This window comes from Bos grunniens, chromosome 14, assembly GCF_055505025.1.
Source record: "Bos grunniens cultivar Pamir isolate PY7600 chromosome 14, Bosgru_T2T1.0, whole genome shotgun sequence".
Classification (NCBI taxonomy): Eukaryota; Metazoa; Chordata; class Mammalia; order Artiodactyla; family Bovidae; genus Bos; species Bos grunniens.
Window position 1 is genome coordinate 73170631 of NC_141178.1, and position 25287 is coordinate 73195917.

A 25287-nucleotide genomic window follows, 5' to 3' on the forward strand; every position below is an offset into this window, starting at 1 on the left:
ACTCTGTATCCAGTCGCTCCCCTCCATAGCTATTCCAAAGCATTTTACTGGCTATTTGAGGTCCTCATACTTACATGGGTCTCCTCCATCTATTCATCATTTCTTCCCAGATGACGTTTCTGCAAGACCCTATGCCTACAGCATTAACACTGCCAGGGGAAGCTGTGACTTGTCATGATTTTAAGCAGGACTCTGAGGTCAGAAAAACCTGGTGCCAAGATCCATTCGGCCACCGACGGACTATGAGAACTCCAACAAGGTTAGCCTGGTTAAGCCTGAGGTGTCTCACCTGAGGAACAGCAATGATAACACCAACCTTATGGGGACTTTGGGAGGACTCAGAATTAGGTATAGAAACTGCAGGGAGTCCAGCAAGCAGCAATCACTTCCTGTGTGTTAACTTTCTCTTTTTCCTTTAAGCTTTTATTGTAAGTATTATTTAGCAAGTAATTCACTCAGAGATCTGTTGACTTCTACTAATGCAAGTCACTATAAATCCTAAGCAACTCCTTTCGACCAGTCATTTGGTTAATGGCTTTTTTTTTTTAATGCCCTCTCCCCACATTGACAGTCCCTTTAGCTTTTGATAAATCTTTTTTTCTTTTTTTTTCCCCCAGCCACAAAATCAATTCTGAAGCAAAGAGGAAACCATATCCATTGTCATTAGCACAAAATCCCCAAGGAGTCACGTGATCAACTGGTCAAAGGTCTGAGCTGAGCTGGTCCTACATCTCCTCTTTTTGCCATGTGAGACCAGGGGGTGGCGGCCAGGAGTAACCTCAGGGTATGAGGAGGAGCAAACCCAGCTCTTGGCACAAGATTAAACTAGGAGATGTAAGAATGAAGGGAAGAGGCTGGGAAGCTAGTTCATCCTTATATTTAGGGTACGCTCTCGAAGTAAATCTGATGGCACTCACAACGCACCAACCATTCAGAGTAAGACTTAGTTCTATTTTTCACCTCTGTTTTACCTCTACAGTAGTTATTCTCCTCCAATTAAAAATGTAATTCTTTCAGGGCAGAGACCACTGAGCCAAACAACAGGAGAAACATGGAATTCGCTACATCCAGCCTCCCTTGTCCAGAGCCTCTGCCTGAGCTGCTCCCATGGCCTTGGGCTCTGAGGTCCGGCCAGCTCTTTTCAGGTTGACTACTTCTCACACCAGGGTTGCAGCTCAAACGTCATTTCCTCACAGCATCCCTGAGTGATCTTACTAAGCCCTCCCACACCTGCTCTCTATCAAAGTCACCTGACTTGCTTTCTTTAAGGCTGTGATCACTACCTGAACTTATCTTTCTATCTGTTTGCTTTGTCTGCCTGCCTACAAAACATACTCTGAGAAGACAGGGCTTTTGCTTGTGTTTTTCCACTGCTCTAGTCCCCTGCACCTAGGACAGTTACTATCACATAGCAGTAACTGCTTGCCCGCTTCCCTGGTGGCTCAGACGGTAAAGAATCTGCCTGCCATGCGGGAGACTGGGGTGCAATCCTTTTGTTGGGAAGAGCCTCTAAAGAAGGAAATGGCTACCCACTCCAGAATTCTTGCCTGGGAAACCCCATGGACAGAGGAGCCTGGTGGACTACAGTCACAGTTGGAGACAACTGAACGGCTAACGCTTACCTGCTGCTGCTGCTGCTAAGTCGCTTCAGTCGTGTCTGACTCTGTGCGACCCCATAGATGGCAGCCCACCAGGCTCCCCGGTCCCTGGGATTCTCCAGGCAAGAACACTGGAGTGGGTTGCCATTTCCTTCTCCAACGCATGAAAGTGAAAATTGAAAGGGAAGTTGCTCAGTCATGTCCGACTCTTAGCGATCCCATGGACTGCAGCCTACCAGGCTCCTCTGTCCATGGGATTTTCCAGGCAAGAGTACTGGAGTGGGGTGCCATTGAATATTCCTTGAATAAACAAATATAGTGAATATTCTCAAGAAAAAGTATTTAACTAATTGAAGGTCACAAATTTTATCTGATCCCTTGACAAAAAGTAGACAGTCCCCAAATGGGGGCTGTTGACCAATGCCATGTACAACCCACAGCAATGGCCCAGCACACTTAGGTATAAGCCACGCCAAACAGACCAGAGATGTCTGCTCCTGCCTTCAGTGGTTCAAAGGGGCCTAGAAGTCCTGTGCAAACTCATACAAGTCTTATCTGTCACCTGCCTCTGGCTCTTCTCTTACTTCCTTTTTCTCCCCAGTACCCAACTTTCTCTCCATGAGAAAGAAATACATACACACATGTGTGGGCTTCCAGGTGGCACCAGGGCAGAAGACGTAAGAGATGAGAGTTCGATCCCTTGGTCAGGAAGATCTCCTGGAGGATGGAATGGCAACCCACTCCAGTATTGTTGCCTGGAGAATCCCAGGGACAAAGAAGCCTGGCAGGCTACAGTCCATAGGCTCGCAAAGAGTTGGACACAACTGAAGCGACTTAGCACGCACGCACACATACATATGTGTATACTGTTCGACAACTTAAATGTTTCCCTCTCATTTTTAATCTTTTTTTAAAAGTTAATTAACTGGCTGCACTAGCCCAAAGGCACAAAGGAGTGAGGAAGACGGACATGAAACCTAGTGTTTCTGGCTCTAAAATGCTCACTCCTTTCTACTACAGTAAGCTGCCATTCCAAACACATAAAGTGGATTTTTTAACATCAATATTCAAATACACTTGAGAGAAATAACATTTGCACAGCTTCAGTGAGTAGCTTCCTCTCTCAAAAGCTGTCTCCATTTCCTGACACAGAATTAATTTAGGAAATGTTCACATTTTAAATCTGTAACTCAATTTGCTCCTGGCAATACAGTCTTGAATTTATATAACACTCTCACAAGTTCCATTAATAATTACAGAAATATTTTATACACATATAAAATACCTGGATTTTATATATGTATAAAACTACCCATCTTAATGATAAGTTTTATAAGTCATAGCTTCAAAATTCTACTGCAAACTTAAAATATATTCCCAAGCTAAGATTTTCCCAATTCAAAATGTAAGATATTAGAGTGTATTCTCCAACTGGATTATGAAAAATAGATTCTCAAGTCCATTCTGAACTCAAAAATAATCCATGTTATGATCAAAACGAGAAGTGTGAATATAGGCAAACCCAAAGCATGAAATGAACTATCCAATAAAAAAATGTAAATCAAACAGGCTAAAATCAAGCTGTACATTTATGACACTGTATGTGTCTACATACAAAAATAATTCCACCCTTCAGTGTAAGATACAAATATTCTTTTAAAAATTATTGTAGGACATTAATCAAAAATTCACTGAGTGCAAGATCTTTTAATAAAACAAAACTCCACAGTCAAGTTTATTTGTGAACATTAGCATCAGGAGGAAGAAAACCCCAAACATGGATAATTCAGAAGTCCTTTTTGGAATCTTTTCAGCAACAGATTTAGTTTTTTCAACATGCTCTGTTTTTTGACGGTGTGCTAAAGCTCTGGGATTATCCAGTCGAGGAGCGCCCGCTGTTTAATAAACACAGGGCTTCTTTGGGATACGGTCCTTACTTTGAAGAAGTTCAGTCTTGAGGGGGTAGAGTGGTGGGTACAGAGAGAGACAAGTATCATTTCAGCAGAATACACCCTGATTCACAAGTGCAGGGGTGCTAGGAATGAGACGGCAGTGTCAGCCCAGCCCAGTTCAACAGAGGCGTGGGGGTGGCCAGCGAAGCGTGAGGGGTCGCCTCTCGGCCTGGCCCCTCTTAGTCAGGAGACCTGATCAGGAGCACAATGTGAGAGGGCTGGCAGGAACGAACACGCCCCGGCGAAGCACAGGTGTGTGTGTACCGGCTGCTGGGGATGAGGGGACAGGGGCAGGTCTGTGGGGGACAGGGCTCAGCCAGGAGGGCCTGAGGGCTGCGCTCTCACCAGTGAGCCCCGAGGGGCCACTCTATGTGGACAGGGCCAAGGTCAGCAAGACAGACATTGGGTGCTTGTGGCAATACCAGACACCTCGCCGATGACTTGGAGAAAGGTGGGAAAACTCAAGCCAAACCGACTTTGGCGCTAAATGAAAGAAAAAGAGAAAGTGAAGTCGCTCAGTCGTGTCGACTCCTTAAGAACAGATTTGTGCTCAGTTGCTCAGTCGTGTCTGACTCTTTGCAACCCTATGGACTGTAATCCGCCTGGCTCCTCTGTCCATGGGATTTTTCAGGCAAGAATACTGGAGTGGGTTGCCATTTCCTTCTCCGGGGATCTGCACAACCCATGGATCAAACCCACGTCTCTTGTGTCTCCTACACTGGCAGGTGGATTCTTTACCAGTGCACCACTTGGAAAGACCCCATAAGAACAGATTTAGGTTTCTTTTAAGGCCAGTGAATCTGAAGCACCCCATGGATGCATGGCCAAGTCCACAAAAATAGAAGACGTAACCAACCTCAACTGCCCAGTTTCCATGGTGGAGGGTCCCAATTCTACACCACCTACTGGCTATAATGACCCTTTAAGTTCTTTGCCTCAGATTCCTCATCTGCAGAATGAGGATGATGTCATCTGCCATTGTGGGGTTTTCTAGAAGGGAATGTGGGAATGATTAAATGATAGAATAAATATGAAAGGACCTTATAAAATCTAGTTCTCCACAAATGAAAGGAATAACTTATTGCAGGCTCAGCTGACAGTATTACAGAACATAAAATTATCAAAAGGGAGACGAAGCTTCAATGTATTAATTAAAATGAAGAGGACTGTTTTAATTAAAAAAGACAGATTAGCCCATACAAAGGAACCACTTATTTTTAATAGCATAAAACCACCTCTCAACCTCTCCTTGACCCCAGGAGTCATCAAACAAATTCTAGGCCAGACAGGGGTGAACAGTGTAAACTTCACAGTGATGGATGTGTCACGAACAGAATTAAACCACAAAGCCAATTAAGTCAGGAAAGCAGTGATACAACCAGACAGAGGTTCAGAGGAGCATCTCTGAAAGATTTCATTAGCTAAACCACAAAGTCCTACTGAAAAGCACACCAGCAATCTAGCTAAAAATGGGTCACTTTATTTATAGATTCCATAACCAAATCATATATCCTCAAAAAAAAAAAACCAGCCTCTGAAAACTCTCTTGAATAGGTATGTTAAACAGGGCAGCTCCATACCTACTGAAGGAAATAAGGCAATGATTTATTTAAACTGTAAATAAACAGGCTTCACACAGTGCCAGCAGAGTGTGGAGATTACGCTCTCCGGGGGAACACACCGTACTAGTTTGGGGCTGACACCAAACTCAGCGGGCTCCTGTTTCCTTGAACAGGTTGCTGCTAAAGTCCATCGTGAAGGAGGCAGTTTTGCTAGACTCAGTAGATGCTCCTATTGTGGGGAGGACAGTCATTCTGTGAAAATACTGTCTAGGGCAGACTGTCAGAAACTGTAGGAGGGGAGCGAACTGCAAGCCTGGGAAATGCAGCCTCTTCAACTGTTCAGACAAGTGACAAGTGCGATTTGCTGAAATGCCAGCTGCAGTGAGTGATCTGAGTGGTGGAGGCGGTGGGAGGATGTTTAAATTCTGTTCCCCTTATTTTGCTCTATTTTCAAGTTTTACCAATGGCCATATTTTGTAAAATTAACAAGAAATAGCCACTTAGATGGAGATTTTGCAAAATACAGAAAAAGTAAGACTAAAACAGCAATGGCCAATTCCACCATCCATCTGCTTTATATGTCTCTCTAGTCTTTCAATGAATATGCTTTATTTTTTTCATGTGTTACACCATTATTTTTAAAGGGAGGGCAAAATAAATAAATATATATATATATTATATGTTACTTATAATTACAGAAAGCAAACTAACAGAACATTGTAAGTCAACTACACATCAATAAAAATAAACACAAAAAGCACAATTGTTAGGCCAGATGATCATAAACCATGTTAGACAGTTAAAATTCTATTAGAAACATTCAAAGAAACCAATACTCCAGCTAACAATGGCAATATTTGAAACCATAGTAATTTCAGTCAGTTCAGTCAGTTCAGTCGCTCAGTCATGTCTGACTCTTTGCGACCCCATGAATCGCAGCACGCCAGGCCTCCCTGTCCATCACCAACTCCTGGAGTTCACTCAAACTCACGTCCATCGAGTCGGTGATGCCATCCAGCCACCTCATCCTCTGTCGTCCCCTTCTCCTCCTGCCCCCAATCCCTCCCAGCATCAGAGTCTTTTCCAATGAGTCAACTCTTCGGTAATTTACATGACTAATTAAAAATTGCTGTTAATTATACTAAAAACAAAACAAAACTAAAAGCATGCATGCTCAGTTGTGTCCGACTCTTTCTGACTCCACAGACTGTAGCCCGCCAGGCTCCTCTCTCCATGGGATTTCCTGGGCAAGAATACTGGAGTGGGCTACATTTCCTTCTCCAGGGGATCTTCCCGACCCAGGGATGGAACCCACATCTTCCGCATCTCCTGCATTGGCAGGCGGATTCTTTACAGCTGAGCCACCTGGGAAGCCCTTACTACGTGTACTCCTTCCCTCTATAAGAGGAGATCTGAACTCAGCCTGGAATATGTATGAGCGAGTACATTCTTGCTTATTGACCTCATAAAATTTTAAATGACTGCCACCCACTGTTAAAGATGGAAGGGACGTGTCTATAGGTCCCTGCAGCTCAGCCCCTCACATTGGACTTGATGGCGCCTTTGAAAAGGAGCTTGAACATGACCCAGACCAGAACTAAACTTCATCTCACACACCCGAACAGAATATGACATGGTTAAAAGGAGGAGGCAGAGGAACACACCTGGGATTCTGGCTTAAAAAGAAACACCGCCGTCTGCACCAATTCCCAGGGGCTCTCCTGTCCAAGAACATCCTCTGCATAGAGACATTTGTCCTGGTTGATCACACTGAACACTGTTTTAGTCCAGGAGGTCCCGTGTATACACGCTTAGAGGCCTGAAGGGCAGGTAAAATGGCTTATAAAAGGACCAGTGGGCTCTCACCAGTTCTTTTCACATGTTAATATTTCAAAGAGACCAGCACCCATAAAACACCTGGCCCAAGTCCTGGCACCCAGCAACGCCACCAGTAAGTGGAAGCAGGTATTGATGTATCGATCTGTACCTCAACCTGTATCTTACAGACGAACCCAGCATTTTCTAAAATGACTGTCAGTTGCTCACGTGAGGTTGATACTAGTGATCACGTCAGACCATCTCTTCTGATTGCTTCTTCTCAGCCGTGGTGCTGAAGGTTTCGCTTAACCATGCTGCGGTTCCAGCTACCAACCTGGAGCCACTCAACACCAGATTGAGACAGCAAAACATCACCAGCGTGCAGTATACACTCAGGACGGAATACAATGACTACTTATCATTTCTTACTTTACACTAGTGATCCTTGGGCATCTGTTTAACTTCACTAAGCCTCAGTTTCCTCATCTACAAAATGGGCATAAACGACACGTATGTACTCACTTTAGGACTTCCTTGTAGCTCAGACGGTAAAGAAACTGCCTGCAACACAGGAGACCCAGGTTTGATCCCTAGGTCAGGAAGATCCGCTGGAAAAGGGAATGGCAACCCACTCCAGTATTCTTGCCTGGAGAATTCCATGGACAGAGGACCCTGTTACAGTCCGTGAGGTTGCAAAGAGTCGGACACAGCTAGCGACTAACACTACACTGCTCAATGAAAACACACACAAGTCCAAAACGCTTTGCACAGGGGCAGGCATGAAAACAGCGCCCCCCAAGAAGTGAGGCATTGCTCCAGCACAGGCAGCCTCCTTAACTAACCTTGTTCCCTAGGAATTTACAGCCATGTGCTAGAAAAGCCTGCCAGTGCAGGAAATGCAAGAGATGCGAATTGGATCCCTGGGTAGGGAAGATCCCCTGGAGGAGCCTGGTGGACTACAGTCCATGAGATTGCAAAGAGCTGGACATGACTGAGCACGCAAGTATGCTAGGAAACACAGGTTCGCTAATAGGATGGAGAGAAACCACAGTCATCTGCCGAGCTACCAAGGAACACCCGTGTGAGAGACCGGCGGCCACAGCTTTCGGCACACATGCTGCCGGGGGTGATGCTTTTTCCAGCCAGACGTCACCATGCACATGAGGGCACCCCACTGATCTGACACCTCCGCCCTTCTCCCGCTCCAAGGGGAGGTGAAGCTGAAGGTGCAGGCGTGGTGAGGAACCACCCTCCTTCTGCTCTGCTCCTCCAGCACTGCTGGGAAGATGCATACATCCCCAAGCTGTGTCAGGAAGTCTCCATGCCCACAAGAGAAGCCAGGTCACCGAACACAAGCCTTGCCAGCTATAAAGATGGTCTGTTTGGCCCCCATTCATTTTATTAACAATTTAGCCCAAAATTTTTGTAGGAGAGAACCCACTTACTGGGCCTCCTCCTGTCTCAACAAATGTGTCATCCCTTCCTCGTAGTTCACAAGATTATTGCTCATACTCATTCTGGAAAATCAGAATAAAACCAAATACTCTAGCTGACAGCCATGTTGGCAGTTTTAATTTTTAATCTCTAAACTGAGTATCAGTTATAAGGAAGTCTGGAGCCAAAGATGGAGAATGGATTAAGGAGCAGCATGAGGTACAAACATTCAGTATATAAAACACTTTTCCCTTATATCTTGGTCCGTGTGTGTATGTGCGTGAATATGAGTGTATGTAGGTGTGTGTGCATGTATGTGTGTATGTGTATGTATATATATGTGTGTGTGCATGTGTGTGTATGTGTATGTGTATGAAATAAACAGAGCTCCAGAACATTAGCTCAGAATCAGCCAGTCTAGTTCCCCAACTCAACACATGAGAAAACTGTTTCAGAAACATTAATGTATCAGAGGTCACAGTGAAAAGTGTCAGTCGCTCAGTACCATGGACTGTGGGCCACCAGGCTCCTCTGACCATGGAATTCTCCAGGCAAGAATACCGGAGTGGGTAGCCATTCCCTCCCTTCTCCAGAGATCTTCCTGACCCAGGGATGGAACCTGGGTCTCCTGCACGGTTGGCGGATTCTTTACTGTCTGAGCCACCAGGGTTTCACAGAGCTTTTGTCAAAACAGAAAAGCTTAAACCACAATCTGTTCGATCCACCAGTTTTACGGATGAAGAGACCAAGGCCCAGCAAAGTGGACAGCACAGCAGGAAGTGCAGACTGTGGGTTCTTGAGTCCAGCACATCACTCCGTCTTTCTAGTTCTGTCTTGCTTGAGAAGCGGACACAGTGACACGGCACCTCATCTTGCCAACCGCCCTGATGTATCTTCCTAGACTTTCAGGGACTAGAAGAGAGAGTTAGTCTGTCTTTAGACGTTCTGGGAGGCCAACAACCCTGGAGCTCACTTGCCAAATGGCTCACCCCACCAATGGCAGGCATCAAGTTCAGATGATTAAAGGAGGCTACCCTCTGCTGCTAGACCTCTGGCGCTCCGAGGAAGTACCAGGGCCTTTTTGGTCCCTGTGAAAAAGGGGGTGGCCTTTTCCTTGCCAAGAATAAACAGGTGTTAATTACTGGAGGCACCTTCGGGGTCACTCTGGAGTTGCCACTGCATAGCAGGGCACAATAGGTCAACGTGTGAGCTTGAGGAAGACCCTCCCTCTCTGAGGCCCTCAATTAGATGATCGTTAAAGCTCCTTTCTGAAATGAAAATGCTTTTTTATATTGTGAAAGCAAGGACAGGAACTTGGGTACAATGTGACCTTCATACACCAGTATCTAACTTGAATTCTGCACGGAAACACGCCCTTGTCTTCTGCTTCTGGCTTAGATTGAACAGGTCTGTTTTTACCTTTATTTCAGAAAATATAAAGATACTAAATGAGTTTGGTCTTAGCCACATAGCTGAATATTGCCTCAATTGTGCATGTGTCTGCGTGTGTGATTAGCCAGTAACTCGATCTGTAGGTGCCCAATTTCTGCTACCTCCCACTGCTTCCCCAAAGCACTGTTAGACATACATATCATGGAGATAAATAGTCGGCGGTTCTGGACCAATGCACCTGAAATAAACTCCAAGAAAGTTTATTTCACTCAAAGACAGCAGCTCTCACAAGGCTGGAATACTAATGTGAACCAAAAGAAAGAATAAAGCCTTGGTTAACGAAACAAAATAGCCCAGGCGGCAAAGCTAACACCCCGGGGTGAGAATGGTGCATGAGAGCGGCCAGCATGGAGGCGCCTCACACTCGCCTGCGCTCTGTTCCTCCTGAGAGCTGCTAAACCAAAAGACATATTAGATTAAAAAACTGACGACACCTGAGCCAGCTGGTTGGTCTTAGCATATGCGAGACAGAGACACGGAGAAAGAACAGGGCAAGCATTACACGCCTCTTGATGCAAGTCCACAGCATCACTCCAGAGGACTCTGATCCCACTCCACTCCCCCAAAAAAGGGGGAAAAAAAAAATCAAAATTGAATCTCATTAGCCTGCTAGATCAGTGGAATACATTAAACACCACGGGGATTACAATCAGCAAAACCCCAGCAAAGAATGTGGCGAGTTCTATAGGACAAATGAACAATTGCTTTAACAAATTAATTATTAAGGGAAAAAAGGTGGGTGGGGGAGCCCAACCAAAACGACTGTCTGGCTCTTATTTGAATGCAGATTTAAACAAACCAACATTTGAGACCTCTGCTGCTGCTGCTAAGTCGCTTCAGTCGTGTCTGACTCTGTGCGACCCCATAGACGGCAGCCCACCAGGCTCCCCCGTCCCTGGGATTCTCCAGGCAAGAGTACTGGAGTGGGTTGCCATTTCCTTCTCCAGTGCATGAAAGTGAAAAGTGAAAATGAAATCCCTCAGTCGTGCCCGACTGCTAGCGACCCCATGGACTGCAGCCCGCCAGGCTCCTCCGCCCATGGGATTTTCCAAGCAAGAATACTGGAGTGGGTTGCCATTGCCTTCTCCATTGAGACCTCTGAGGAAAATGTAAACACCGACTGAAGCCCTACTGATACTGAGGCACTACTGTGCTTGCTTGTTTGTTTTGCCACTTGGCATGTGGGATCTTAGTTCCCCAACCAGGGACTGAACCCGGGCCAAGGCGGTGAAAAACGCCGAGTCCTAACCACCGAACCGCCAGCCAATTCCCTACGGTTAATTTTTTCAGTGAGATAATAGTATTGTGGTTATTATTTTTATTATTCTTTTTTAAGAGTGTACTGAACTGCTAACAACAAAAGGCCATGGTTGGGGGAGGCCACGGCAGGAAGGCAGCAATGAAACGAGAGGCCATAAGCTGATCCTTGTTGAAGCTGGATGTTGAGTACAAGGGAACTCATTATCCCCTCTGCCTTTTCTGGGTTTCCTGACATTTTCCAGAATAAAAAGTTTAAGAAAAAAAAATGATAGACATAGGTGCAGATATGCGAGTTCCGTCAAAATTACAAAGGAAATGAAAGGCACAGGCCATCAGTAAGTCTCCCTAACCCCATCCTTTCTCTTTTTTTTAAACATTCAGCTGTTTGCTGTTTCAGGACTTTAGGACTCAATCCTTCTAAATGGTCTGCTGAGCCCTGTGAAGCGACTGTTTCAACGCTAAATAAGCTCCCTGTAAGTTCCGCTTTGCTGATTTCAAAGAGTGGTGCCTCGAGCCTCGGTAGCATCTGGTAAGAAATACAAGTTCCCAGGCCCTATCTCAGACCTCCTGAGATGCACGAACTCTGGGGGGTGAGGCCCACAAGGTGTCCCAACAAGTCTTCTAGGCGATTCTGATGAACAGTCAAGTCTGACCCGACATCAGAGTAACAAACCAGACAACGAGGGGAAGAGGAGGGCTGAGTACCAACCACTTAAGTGCCAAGCTGATGCCCAATCAGTAAAAAAACCCTAGAGCCTACAGGGCATGCTTAAGTAATTCTGGTGGGTCCCCAAATAAAATATAGCCTCTATACCCATCCACTACCACCTTCATCAAAATAAAAAAACTTAAAAAACTGTAAAGGTCTACTTCCTATTGTCACTTTTGGGACCCTCAGTCCAATGAGATCACATGTAAACTTAACCCTCTTTCCAAATCTCATCCTTTTAGAAAGGAAACTGCTGTTTTGCTTTGTAATTACTGATCAGAGAAGAAGGCCGTTTTAAAGCAGTGAAAAGGGAAAGTGTTAGTCACTCTGTTGTGTCTGACTCTCTGCGACCCCATGGACTGTAGCCCACCAGGCTCCTCTGTCCATGGCAAGAATACTGGAGTAGGTTGCCATTCCCTTCTCCAGGGGATCTTCCCAACCCAGGGATCTAAGCTGGGTCTCCTGCTTTGGAGGTGGATTCCTTACCATCTGAGCCACCAGGGAAGCCCTGCCTTCAAGCAAACTGGCTGTAGGTTAACTGCAGAATTACACTTCTTATTAGTGTTAGTCACTCAGTCATGTCCGACTCTTTGCAACCCCATGGACTGTAGCCTGCCAGGCTCCTCCATCCATAGGATTTTCCAGGCAAGAACACGGGAGTGGTGGTATTCTCCAGTGACAGCCAAACTGCCCAATGGTGGAGCTGCAGTTCGAAAATGGGAAACTCTGTTTAGGTGGCAGATGGCAAAATCAACATCCTCACAGAAAACCTGAGGTTTCAATTAAAGAAAAAAAAAAAAAAATCACTGCTTAAAACTACCAACCCCAGAATCTTCAGGCTCATGAATTTTTATCTTGAACAATGTCCTCACACTGAGTAGACTGAACACTTGTGGCTCGATGCTACTGGCTGTAGAATTTGCAAAGGGAAGGACGGGAACCTTCGCATGTGGAGCCACCCCCATCTGCAGTGAATGCTCTGGGTAGAAAAGGCCACTGTTCAGAGAAGAGTCGTGGGCAAGGCTCTTTCACCCTGGTCAGAAAGGTGGGTTTGCTCCCCACACTCAACACACCATACACCCACTCTACCGAGTGGGCAGGGCAGCCAGGCTGCGACATACTTGCCTTTATTTTTAGTTGGAGAATAACCGCTTTACGATGTTGTGTTGCCTTCTGCCATACAACAACGTGAGTCGGCTTTAAGTATTCATGTGTCCCCTCCCTCTCACCCCATCCTACCCCTCGAGGTTGTCACAGAGCAGCCGGGGTGCTCCCTGTGCTACACAGCAGCTTCCCATTAGCTATCGATTTGGCACATGATAACATACATACGCCAAAGCTACTCTCAATTCGCCCCACCCTCTTCTCCCCATGCTGGGTCCACAAGTCTGGTTCTTTATGTCTGTCTCTATTCCTGCCCTGCAAATAGGTTCATCAGTGCCAGTTAGCTTTTATTTATCATCACCTTTTAGGAGGCTCTCACAACACTCTGAAAAGATGAAGAGCAAGGAGAAGAAGGCAGAATGCGTCGCCGGTCCTGGTGCTGAGTTCCTGGTGTGGCCACGCGCTACGCTGGCGCCATTTCACAGATGAGAACAAGAAACTCTGCACAGGTAACAAAAGCATTTCAGAACAGTATGTTTTGACCTTAACCATACAATGGCAAGGTCGAGGCTCAGAGATAGGAAGTGGTGAGCCCAGGATGCAGAGCTGGTACCCACGCCGGGAACCACACACACACAGGCCTGCCCGGTCCCGACGCCTGGGCCAGCTCTCTGCACGACAGCAAGCTGCCGCCCACAGGCACCTGTGAGCCTGGGACCTGCCTAAACCTGCATGGCCCAGCCAGGATGGAGCTGCTAGGTCGTCAACCTGCCCCCACCAGTGTGCAAGGAAGGGGCTGAGCCACAGAAGATACCAAACTTTACCAGTCGGAGACGCGTTTAGATGCGGTCGGGATGTGCAGACAACTGTTTCAGCCACAGCAGATCGACTAACTAGATGCTGCTCAGGCTGAGAATTAGCATTCGCTTGCTTCCTCTGAAGCTGAATGCTTGAAAAGGAAGGTGGATGACCTGGCTTCCAACCTCAGGTCTTCCACAAGTGTCATAATTGGGTGACCTCAGAGCCTAGGTTTTCTGATGGTAAACAACTGACAAGTCATATCTGCTCCATCACAGCTTTCTTTATTATGAGGATCAGAGGAGAAACTGTGTTAAGGAACTTTGTAAACCACAAAGTAGTACAGAAATGGAAAGGATTAATGTGACGTACCAGCTGGGCGGGTAAGACTTTCACCAGGAAGGTACTGGGCAGTCCCTAATGATGCTAATGACAGCGGTCATGCTTGTCTTTGGGATAAAAAACAAGAAACAAAACCAAAAAATGGGCCCACTCCACAGAATGGCTACTCCTTTGGCACACAAGCAAGAGAGATCGTGTGAAGTCAGTCTCAGGCTCCGTTCGGGATCAGAGCTGAGACCTGGGAACAGAAAGGTGAAGCTGGGTCGCATGAGGCAAGAGCTGGGAGCTGCAGGCCATGGCAGGGCCAAGTCTCAAGCCAGGACTCCCCACAAATCCTGTCTATAATGAAGACAGAGCTGCAAACAAGGGGAAGGAAGAAGTCCTATAGGTGAGCAGAGGATGAAGTAGAAGCTCTTCTTCCTCTCTTATGGGAGATGAAGGCCCTCACAGTCAAGGCGAGCCAAGAAAACGGGTTTCCCTGTGCATGGGCAGCCCGCAGCGGAACACCTTCTTTAGCAGGGCACCCACCTCCACCTCCCAAGTTCAATGGGACGAACGTGCCTCCCACCAGCAGGTGGCCTACCTAACTGGAACTTTCAGTGGACCGCCTGTTACTGCATGTGGACACTCAAAAACCTCAGAAACGCAATACAGAGACCACAATGATTTCACTCACACTTTTGCCTATCCAGGCTTCCCTAGTGGCTCAGCTGGTAAAGAATCCACCTGCAATGTGGGAGACTTGGGTTCGATCCCTGGGTTGGGAAGATCCCCTGGAGAAGGAAAAGGCTACCCACTCCTTTATTCTGGCCTGGAGAATTCCATGGACTGTACAGTCCATGGGGTTGCAAAGAGTCAGACACAGCTGAATGACTTTCACTTTCACCTTCTGCCTAGCCACCATTCTCATTCTCCCTAACGTCCACCTGCCAGCTTCCCTTTCTTGGCAATTCAGCTACCATCCGAGCCCGAGACATAAACCCCCCTCACCTGGTCCCTCCTTTTCATTCTTATCTGGTTTAACGCCTCACCTCCCCACTGGCTTTAATCAATCGATTCCAAGTGTCCCTGGGGTCTCTTCCTTGCTGAGCATCAATTCTACATCTTTTCCACGGCTGGAGAGAAGGCACTTCTGCCTTTTCACTTCCCTTCCTTAAGATCTATTCTTCAGGCACACCAGTCCTTTTACAACCATGTTCCCATCCACAAGTCCACCTGTGGCCAGTGTCACACCAGCGCCACCCCATGATCTCCTCTTTGGAGGTTCATGCCCACCATCTCACTCGCCTGAGCTCCAGGACACTAACACTTTAGTAACAACACCCCAACATCACTCTTAGCCATGTCAAGACCCATGAACGTGACGCTCAACCCTGACTTCTTCCCTGCAATGCTACACTCAGCTTCATCTCCCCTTCACCCCAAATCCTGGCTGTGGGACAGACATGGCTGACTCCCATTCTCCTCTTCGCCTTAGCACCAGAAACCCAGTTTTCAGCAGGTATTTTGCCATTGGGAATAAAAGACTTCCATTTCCCAGTCTTTCTTGCAGCCAGCTGCAGCCCATTAAGCTGTACTGGTATGTGGGTTCTGGAAGAGAAATGACTCCGTGGGGTGGAGGGGCAACTTTTCCTTTCTTCTTTAGCATCACATCTCAGAAAGGAGAGCTGGAGCGCCAGCATCTATCGCGAGCCAGGAGGTGGACTTAAGGATGGAAAAAGGTGAGGCAGAGAAAAGGAGACGGCACCATGGGCCTGGCACTCCAGGCTCACGTCCAGACTCCTTACAGGTGGGAGAGAAACTACCATACTTAAGCCTCTCTTGTTTTTGCTTTTTTCCTATTACATACAGCTCAACCAACTCCTTACTATTACAAGCCAATGATCAAATAATGGCAAACAATGAACTAGCTGGGGACAGGGTCTCCAAAATGAAGAGGGGTCCAGAGAGAGTGAAGGTCAATGTTTCCTAGGCTTTTTATCAGTATAGGATGCCCTACTGAACGCTCCTGTCCCCACTATCATGTGCTACGTTATACTACACCTTCAGACTTCATTCATTTTATCTATAATATAACCTTTTTAGAAAGCATCACAAACATGTTAAAAAGAAAAAAATAAATCTCAAAAAAATTTTTTTCAAAAGAATAACAAATGAGAGTTTGTTTTATTCTTCACTCATACCACATCATTACAGGCTTAAGAAGACTCTTGAGGGTCTCTTGGACATCAAGGAGATCAAACCAGTCAACTCTAAAGGAAACAAACCCTGACTGTTCATTGGAAGGATTGATGCTGAAGCTGAAGCTGAAGCTCCAATACTTTGGCCACCTGATGTGAAGAGCCGACTCATTGGAAAAGACCCTGATGCTGGGAAAGATTGAGGGCAGGAGGAGAAGGGGATGTCAGAGGATAAGACGGCTGGATGGCATCACTGAATCAATGGACATGAGCTTGAGCAAACTCCGGGAGATGGTGAAGGACAGGGAAGCTTGGTGTGCTGCAGTCCATGGTGTCGAAGAGTCAGACACAACTTAGTGACTGAACAACCACCACCATATAGTCAAAATGGTCCTGTAAACCCCACTTCTCAGCGAAAATCTGGCAAGAGGGGATGACCCTAGCAGGGGGAAAAATATCTCCAAAGAAAAAGAAAGTGAAAGTGTTAGTCGCTCAGTTGTGTCCAGCTCTTTGCGACCCCATGAACAGGCTCCTCTGTTCATGGGCTTCTCCAGGCAACAATACTGGAGTGGGTTGCCATTTCCTTCTCCAGGGGATCTTCCCGACCCAGGAATCGAACCTGGGTCTCCTGCCTTGTAGGCAGATTCTTTACCATCTGAGCCACCAGGGAAGAGAAAATATCTCCATGATAAACCCAAAAGCCATAATGGACCCTCAGCTTCAGCCAAGAGTCGGGCACGACTCAGCAACTGAACTGAACTGAACTGAGGGTTTCAGCTACTGTAGGAAAAGGGCTCAACTCCGGTTTTCTGCTCCCGAGTTTCTGGGATTCCACCAGGGAGTTAATTCAGAGGAAGGAGTGAAGGGCTTGGACAGATTCTGTGAACCAGAACACCCCCACTCTACCCGAAGGCTTTTCAGTCTCCTCCCCAAACGGAAAAGTCCATCACCTGAGCCTCCACCAGAACCCGCCGGAGTCCTAGCCTGACACCGCCCGTTTCCAGCACTTTACCCGGATGCCAGCTAACCTCCCTGTGAGCTCTGAGGCCTGGGGCTCTGTGGACACCGGCTAACCTCACTGTGAGCTCTGAGGCCTGGGGCTGTGTGGCCCAGCCTGTTTGTGTTACCGGAGCTGAGAGTGCCAGGAGCGCGGCCCAAGTTCAACAAACGGTCACCGATAATGGATAAAAGTAAAGTGACTCGGTGAGCCAGCAGGGAGCTGTCGCCTGCTCCTGAAACCCTAGCCCCCTATCCTGCACACATCGCCCCTGCGTCTCCCACGGAAGCTGCCGACTCGGGTCACAGAGGCAAAGAGACACGCGTGGGATGGGGGGCGGGGTAGAGGGGAGAACCCAGGAAGGGCTGGTGAAGAAACAGTTGCTGCACTATTACTTTTACAGAAGCGGCTAAAAATCAGGAACAGGAAACGGTTTGCAAATGCGTGTGCAGAAAGCACCCTCTGACAGGACGGAAAGGGAGAGCGCTGAGGGGCCCGATGGGATTGTGGAACAGGGAGCACCTGCGGAGACGGGAGGTGGGGATGGGCGGTTAGGATGCTTTCAGGAGAAGTGTGTGGATACCAGGGCGAGCATCTCCCACACCGCCCCTTCCATCCTCACAGCAACACCGGGAGCCCAGCTGAGGGTCGCTGACAGGACAGGAAAACGTTCAGCGTTCCCTCTGACCATGACATACATCCAGGTTAATCCTCCCAACAGCCTGGCAAAGGGGGGCTGTCATCTCCTCTTACAGACACGGCAAGTGGTCTCCCAAGGTCTTAAAACTGACACGTGATCACAAGGGGGAAAATTTTTTTTTGGTAATTATGTAAGGGGGATAATGTTAGCAAACCTTACTGTGGTGATCATTCTGCAATGCACACAGTCTTGAATCAGTATGCTGTATACCTGAGACCAATATAAGGCCACAAGTTATATACCTTCAATTAAAAAAACAAAACAAAACTGGTGAGAGTTGAGGTTCAGCCCATGTTTGTTAAACTTCAAACAAGGACCAAACACAAAAAAAAGAAACCTTTTCTCTCCATCGTGGAAATAAGACATTAAGTCAAACCAACTAGAGGGAGAAAGGTTAATAGAAAAAAGAACAGATGAGCAGGTCAGAACAGGGGGGCCACCCAAGTTTCCTGGTCTCTCTGGGGCAACATAGGCCGGGGAATCGGGAAGGAAACACACCAAGCCATTCTCAAACCTAAAAGGGGAATAAAAAGCTGAGCCTTCCAATGTATCTGAATGGAAATTCTAAGAAAATGAACACAATTTATTAGGACTTAAGAGCAGTTACTCCTACAATCAGCTTGGCTGTCAGTCTTCCGAAGTGGTTTTACAATTTCATTTCCTCTGTAGCAACTGCCATGGTTGCTTGAAGAAGCAACGGCACAGGAGCCCAGGACCCTAGTGAAGGATGCCTAGGCTCCGCCAAGAAAGCCCTGCAGCCAGAAAGAGAGCTGTTTGCTCGTCTAAGTCACTGTCGTGTGGGATCACGTAGCCAGAAGCAGCCCCCAGTTGCTGCTAATTTTAAGAGAACCATTTCTGTCCTAAAAAAAAAAAAAAGAAGGAAGGAAGGAAGGAAAAGTATGTTGAGAAAGATCCCTGGCACTCCCAGAGTATGGTCTTAAGAGAGTGAGTGAAAGTGAAAGTCGCTCAGTCGTGTCCGACTCTTCGCGACCCCATGGAACTCTCCAGGACAGAATACTGGAGTGGGGAGCTGTTCCCTTCTCCAGGGGATCTTCCCAACCCAGGGATCGAACCCACGTCTCCTGCACTGCAGGCAGATTCTTTACCAGCTGAGCCACCAGGGAAGCTCCAAATTTTCCAAAGGGCAGTCGCTTTCCTGTGAAAGTGTATGAGCCTCAGAGTGGAAGGGAGTGAGGACTCACGAGCCACAGAGATAGACAGCTGCGAGAGGCAATGTGACAGAAAAGACAATCAATGAACCGGAAGTTCAAGCCCCACATCAGCCAACTGGGACGGAAACTCTGGGACTCCAGTGTCTACAAGACAAAGAGCGATGAACCCAGTAGGTAGGGGGGAGGGGCTGTTTCTCTCCAACTCTTCCACAAGGTACCCCTGAGCAGAGACAGGGCATGTCCTAAAGCACTTACTCTAAGCACATAATCCTAATAAAGTCTCTATTTTATCACCAAGACTCATGTATGTTTTGCACTCTCCTGTACATCTCCTCCATATTTCCATATACCTCTAATTTAAATATGATGGTTTAAATATAAAATGACCATCGGTCACTTAAATGGCCTGAGTTCACGCATTACCTACCACAACCTGGTCTTTGAGTAAAGCTGATGCTCCCAGAAGCTATACCACGGGTGTCCTGTAACCTCACCCCTCTCCTCCCAGGCCATCACATAAATCCCCAGAGAACACATTTCCTAGTATGAGATGCAAGGTTCTTAATAATCACAGATTTTCCTTCCTGTTATAGTTTTCCACGATAAGATGCAATGATGTATGTGCAAGTGCCGAGTTCACAAGAGACGGTCAAAAGACAGCAGCTACATCTGAACCTGACGGATCTGACTGCTTTATCAAACTAAACCTGCTTGAAAACATGCAGCCGAATGTCCTCACCCGGGAGACCCAAGTCATAAGTTGTACTGAGGACGCTGCTGCTGACACGGTTCTTCGTATGTCTAGAGTTTCTTGTTGAGAAAAATGAGCCATGGAGAAGACAAGAGAAGCAGCAAGTGAAACAGAAAAACAACAATAACAAAAATTCAATAAGACAACTGACAAAGGACAACTTACTAGGTAGGTATGTGCAGTGACAAGTTGCTTAGGACCTGAGAGATTAAAAATTCCTACTCAAGTTTAGCACCAAGAAGTCTTTCTGCAGATGAAGGTTGTGCCATGTGTGGTTAAAAAAAAAAAAAGAAAATGCTGTATCTAGCCACGATTCCTTCTTTGTCTTAGATGCAAATGATTATGGAGTTACTACAATCTGCTGAACTCAGGAGTCTGCTGCCTCCCACAGAAGTTTTCTAGTGAATCTTCTCCCAAACTGCCTTCTTTCAACCTTGCATTCTCATCTTGAGTCTGCCATACCCTTCAGGCTATAGATGACATACCTGTCTTAAATAACTAACTAATATAGATCTGGGGGCAAGGGATTGGACAGGAGAAAGTAAATATTGACCTTTCTAAAAACAATTCCTTTTGTACTTGATGAGGACTCAGCTCAAAATAAATAATGCTATCTGGATTCAGTTCAATAAATATTTATTGAGTGCTTATTATGGTCAAAGCCTTACATTAGGGACTGTGAAGAATGCACAGAACACACAGTCCTTGCCAAGGTGAGTTTACAACCTGCGAGGAGAGATAGGACACACACATAAGTAACTAATGAAGGGCAGGATGTCATCGGGCAAGAAGAGCGATACAAAGACCAGTGTGTAGGGAAAGATCATTTCCAGGCCAGGGAGACTGAGAAAGTTTCAGGGAGGACACAGCACACACCCATAGGACCAGTTCCACCCAGACTTTGTGTTACTGTGGGCGTTTGTGGGGTCCAGCTGGATGAGAAAGACTCAGAGCAGAATGAGCAACGCAAAGAAAGTATCAATGCATCTGCTGCAAAGAAGAGAGCACCCCGGTCATTAAAGACGAGTACCGCACAGAGATACAGGAGCCGGTGTCTCCTGAAGCACCAGAGTCAACTACCCCTAGCGAGGGCCTGGTAAGACCAGATGTTCTTCTGGCTCGTGTGCTTGGAGGGCAGGCCTCCCAAGGCTGAAGCAAACAGAAGCATGAATACCACCCTTTAGACACTTCATTCAGGGATGTGGGTTGAGAAAGAGGGGTGGAGACGCTTGGGGTTTTTAAATACTGGTCAGGAGAATCAAGAGTAACATACTTCTCTTGTTCCACTTTCCAGAAACCAACTAATAAGCCTTTAGAAGCTATAACTAACCTACAAGACATGGGGAAAGGCAGTACTCACTTGTCCTTGCTCTTGCAGATAAATATATGCCTTCTCAAGGCAGAGATTCCTACTTACTAGTCCCTGTACTGCTGGGTAAGAAAGTGAACACATTCCAATGCCTTGTGTAGCAGATCTGAGATTCCTACCTCGTTGCAAATGCCATGTTCAACCTCTCCTCTTTCCCTCTGGCTTCTCCCTCTACCCCTTTCTGACTCCCCAGCTCCAGCCAGGAATTGCCTCTCTCCTCCATGTGCCCTCAGCCATTTGCAGACACCGCCTATGAACTTCATCTCTGTATCAGAAATATGTGGACAGGGACTTTCCTAGTGGGCCAGTGGCTAAGACTCTGCGCTTCCACTGCAGGGGGTGCAGGTTTGATCCCTGCTTGGGGAACTAAGATCCCTCACATATAGATAAGCTTCCCTGGTGACTCAGATAGTCAAGAACCTGCCTGCAGTGCCGGAGACCCAGGTTCAATCCCTGAGTGGGGAAGATCCCCTGGAGAAGGGAATGGCCACCCACTCCAGTATTCTTGCCTGGAGAATTCCACAGACAGAGAAGCCTGGCAGGCTACAGTCCATGCGGTCACAAAGAGTCAGACATGACTCAGCGACTAACACACACATATATATACATATATAATTCTTAAAAAAAAAAAAAAAAGAGAATTATGTGGTCATCCACAGGGAAACACAGCAGATGTGTGCTAATGGGCAGTAGGTGTCTCCCCTCTAGCCTGAGGCCCCTTAAGGGCATGCTCTTGCCTTTATACCCCACAGCCTAACAAACTACCAGGCATGAAGATGACTCACCTGGATAAAACCCCAGAAACACAGGGGATCGGATGCAGGAGAGCTTCTCCCTTCTTGCTTAGAGCTGCCCGTGGTTTCCTTATAAGACTGGACCCCCATTCCCCCAGTGGCAATCCCCCTCCTGCCCTGCAAGCCAGCTCTTTTGGATGCAAACTAACAAAACGCTCTGGCTCCATCTCAGCAGAAGTAGAATCCAGCTTTGTGTAAAGAGCTGGGAGCTTTTAATCAGGAAGACTGGCCTATGAGGGCGGGGCCCTCCCGGTTCTGCAGAGATCATGACTCAGTCCCACTTCTCCTCCAGCTGTCTGTCAACTTCTGTGCTTCCAGAAACGTCAGGCTGGCTTTCCTTTTTCCAGAATGGAAGGTAAGCATCAGAGACTAGCAAGATTTCGGGCTGTGGCAGAAACAAGCAGGATGAAGGATGAAAGGACGAAGTCCATACCCAACTGGAGAGCTGGCTCCATCTGCAGAAAAGTGATTTTTAAAAAGCTAAAGGAAAGACTTCCCTGGTGGTCCAGTGGTTAAGACTTCGCCTTCCAATGCTAGGGGTGCTGGTTCGATCCTGGGCCAGAGAGCTAAGACCCCACATACCTCACATCCCCCAAAATATCACAACAGAAAACAGAAGCAATACAGTAACAAATTCAAGAAAGACTTTAAAAACAAGTCCACATCAAAACCAAAAAAAATCATCTTACAAAATAAAAAGCTGAAGGTCTTTAAAGATTAACCTAAGTCTGACCCCTCTGTCTGAGGAAGAGGAAACGGAGTCAGGGTGAGATGTGACCTGGGGAGTCGCTTGGCTGGAACACGGACCTCAGATAACCAGGGGCACCTGTGCGTGCACCCAGTGACTCCGGGGTGTTCAAGGAGAGTTAATTACATCCTATTTGACTCTACATCAATTTAGGAAGCATAATTCATAGAATCAGTTAAAACACAGGCCTCAGATTTTATGGATACCCAAACAGGGCTATGAAATGGAACTTACAACTTTATCAGTTTTATCCAGATGCACAAAGACTCACAGAACAAATGTTCGCACGGCTAACATCTTAACTGCTCAATATCCTTTTGAAAAAACATAAAGCCCCTGGCTAGTGGCAACTCGCTTCTTTGACTGGTGGCAGGAGAACGTGGGCACCTAAGCAAGAAGCACGAACAGCCTCCAGGACAGTCGGCTAGGTAACCCTGAGTTCTGCAAAAGCCAAGCAAAGGCGACCGAAACCTTGCAAAACACAGGTTAGCAGCTGAGACCACAAACCTCCAAAAGCCTGAGCGTCAGCTGCTGTCACTGGTGGCCCCGCTCTCAGGCCCTTCAGAGGTGAGGGCGTCTTTTCCTCACCCAGGCCTTCCCAGCATCTTAGGGACCAGAATTCCCGACACGCTGGGAATGGGGAGGGAGGGGGAGACCAGCAGCGCAGTGATGAACGTGCAGGCTTTCAACACTTCCTTCTCCAAAAACTCAGACAAGCTTCCAGCTGGCTCTTTCTGGGGGGCCACAACTGGTGGCTTCTTTCTAACCGTGAGGAGAATTTGACACATGAGAGAATTCTTTTCTTTCAAGTATCTGAAGGCAAGCGGAAATGCCTAGACACTGACTCAGGGAACACAGGTGTCCAGTGCTGAGGACACCTTCACATGGCACACGGCGAGGAAAGGCCGGCGAGGCACAACGCCCCCCTCGCGCAGATGCAGGTGGCTTCCCTGGTGGTTCGGGGGCAAAGAACGGCCTGCCGATGCAGGAGACACAAGAGACGTGGGTTTGGTCCTGGGTCGGGAAGATCCCCTGGAGTAGGAAACAGCAACCTACTCCAGTATTCTTGCCTGGGGAATCCCATGGACAGAGGAGCCTGGTGGGCTACACTGTCCATGTGGTCGCAAAGAGTCAGACATGACAACTATGTGACAACTACTAAACAACAACGTGAGCACAGTGAGAGGCACCTGTTCTTGGCCTCAATGCTCTGTAAGCTCAAGCACACCTTGTCTGAATGACCATTCGTTGACTAACTACTGGGCTGAGTATTTGGGGGCAAAGATGAAAGCATAGTCTCTGCTTACAGGTTCATGCTGCGGGGGGGTGAAATTCATAAACAACTACAGACCACAGAGCAAATCGAACTGTTATAACTGCACTAACTACCGCATCCTGATACACCAAGAGCCAGGAAAAGTGCCAGCAGCTACGCCAACGCTTTTCCAGCACCGTCTCACCCACTCCTTACAAAACTGCTGTTGACATCGATATTTCTGTTCTCATATTGTAGGTGACACAACTGAGGCTCAGAGACATTTGACTCCAAATCAGAATTGGTAACAGGGACTTCCCTGCTTACGCTGGAGGTCCAGTGGGTTAAGACTCTGCACTTCCAATTAAGGGGGCAAGGGTTCGAGTCCTGTTCTGGGAACTAAGATCCCACATTTGCTGGCATGGCCAAAAAAAAAAATTTAAATTTTTGAAATAAATAAAATAAAAATTTGAGACAATTAGTAACAGTAACCATGGCTGTTACAGGGCACTAAAAATGTGGAAAACTGTGCTACATGAACACAGCTCACATGGAATTTTCTCATTCCAACCTCACAACAACCCTCTAAGTAGTATCACTGACACCAATTCACCAATGAGGAATGCACAGAATTTCTTTAAGGAGCCCCAGCAAAGCTGGGTTAGGAGCCTAGGGCTTTCTGACTCGATAGCAAGTACCTGTCACCGCTACCCCCACGTCAATGAGGTGGGGCCCTCTGCGGTATCAGAAGGCTCAGGGAGGAGGTGGCATGTGACGCCGATGCCGTGGCTCCCTGCCTACCTCCCGGGGCCCATCCCTTCCTGCTGGGGACTGAGGAATGAACAGAGCCATGGCACGCCCATGCATGATGGAAAACGCAAGGGGCTTGCTTTTACAGGTCTGCCATCGTGACGGGAGGAATCCGGGCCCGCCTGCAAAATCGGAGACCTCGGCTGCCTGCAAGGGCCATGCTTCTTTCCTTCCATTCTTTCATTTTGTAAAACAGTCAACTGCACCAGGGTCCCCTATTTAAGCACAAAGAAGCTGGAACACCTGCAGCCACTTCCCACCCCAAATTAACACAGGTTTGATGCAGAGCACGAATGGACTGGCATGCACGAATGGACTGGCATGCCTGAATGGTGGTCAGCGCGACCCTGCTGAGCTCCTGTGGCTGTCTCCCCCGAAAGAGGCTGGGCCAGCCTACTGGCCCTAATCAAACTACATCAGTGGTGTTCACCTGGGGGCCCGGCAGAGGGTGGAGAAAACACCCAACGAATGTAAATGTTCCA

The 25287-nt window shown here is 47.3% G+C and overlaps 1 protein-coding gene across 10 annotated transcripts in view; it reads right to left on the reverse strand.

The window, feature by feature from the left end:
• Positions 1–25287, reverse strand: part of ASAP1 (ArfGAP with SH3 domain, ankyrin repeat and PH domain 1) — a 342709-nt gene that overhangs the window by 209624 nt on the left and 107798 nt on the right. The window contains exon 1 of one of the 10 annotated variants that reach the window (XM_086337367.1): positions 1–25258. This exon is cut by the window's left edge and continues 27068 nt beyond it. The exons of the other annotated variants lie outside the window; for them this stretch is intronic. The gene's annotated coding sequence lies outside the window, so the exon portion shown is untranslated. Of the gene's footprint in view, positions 25259–25287 lie in introns of those variants that run through there. 10 annotated transcript variants of the gene reach the window in all.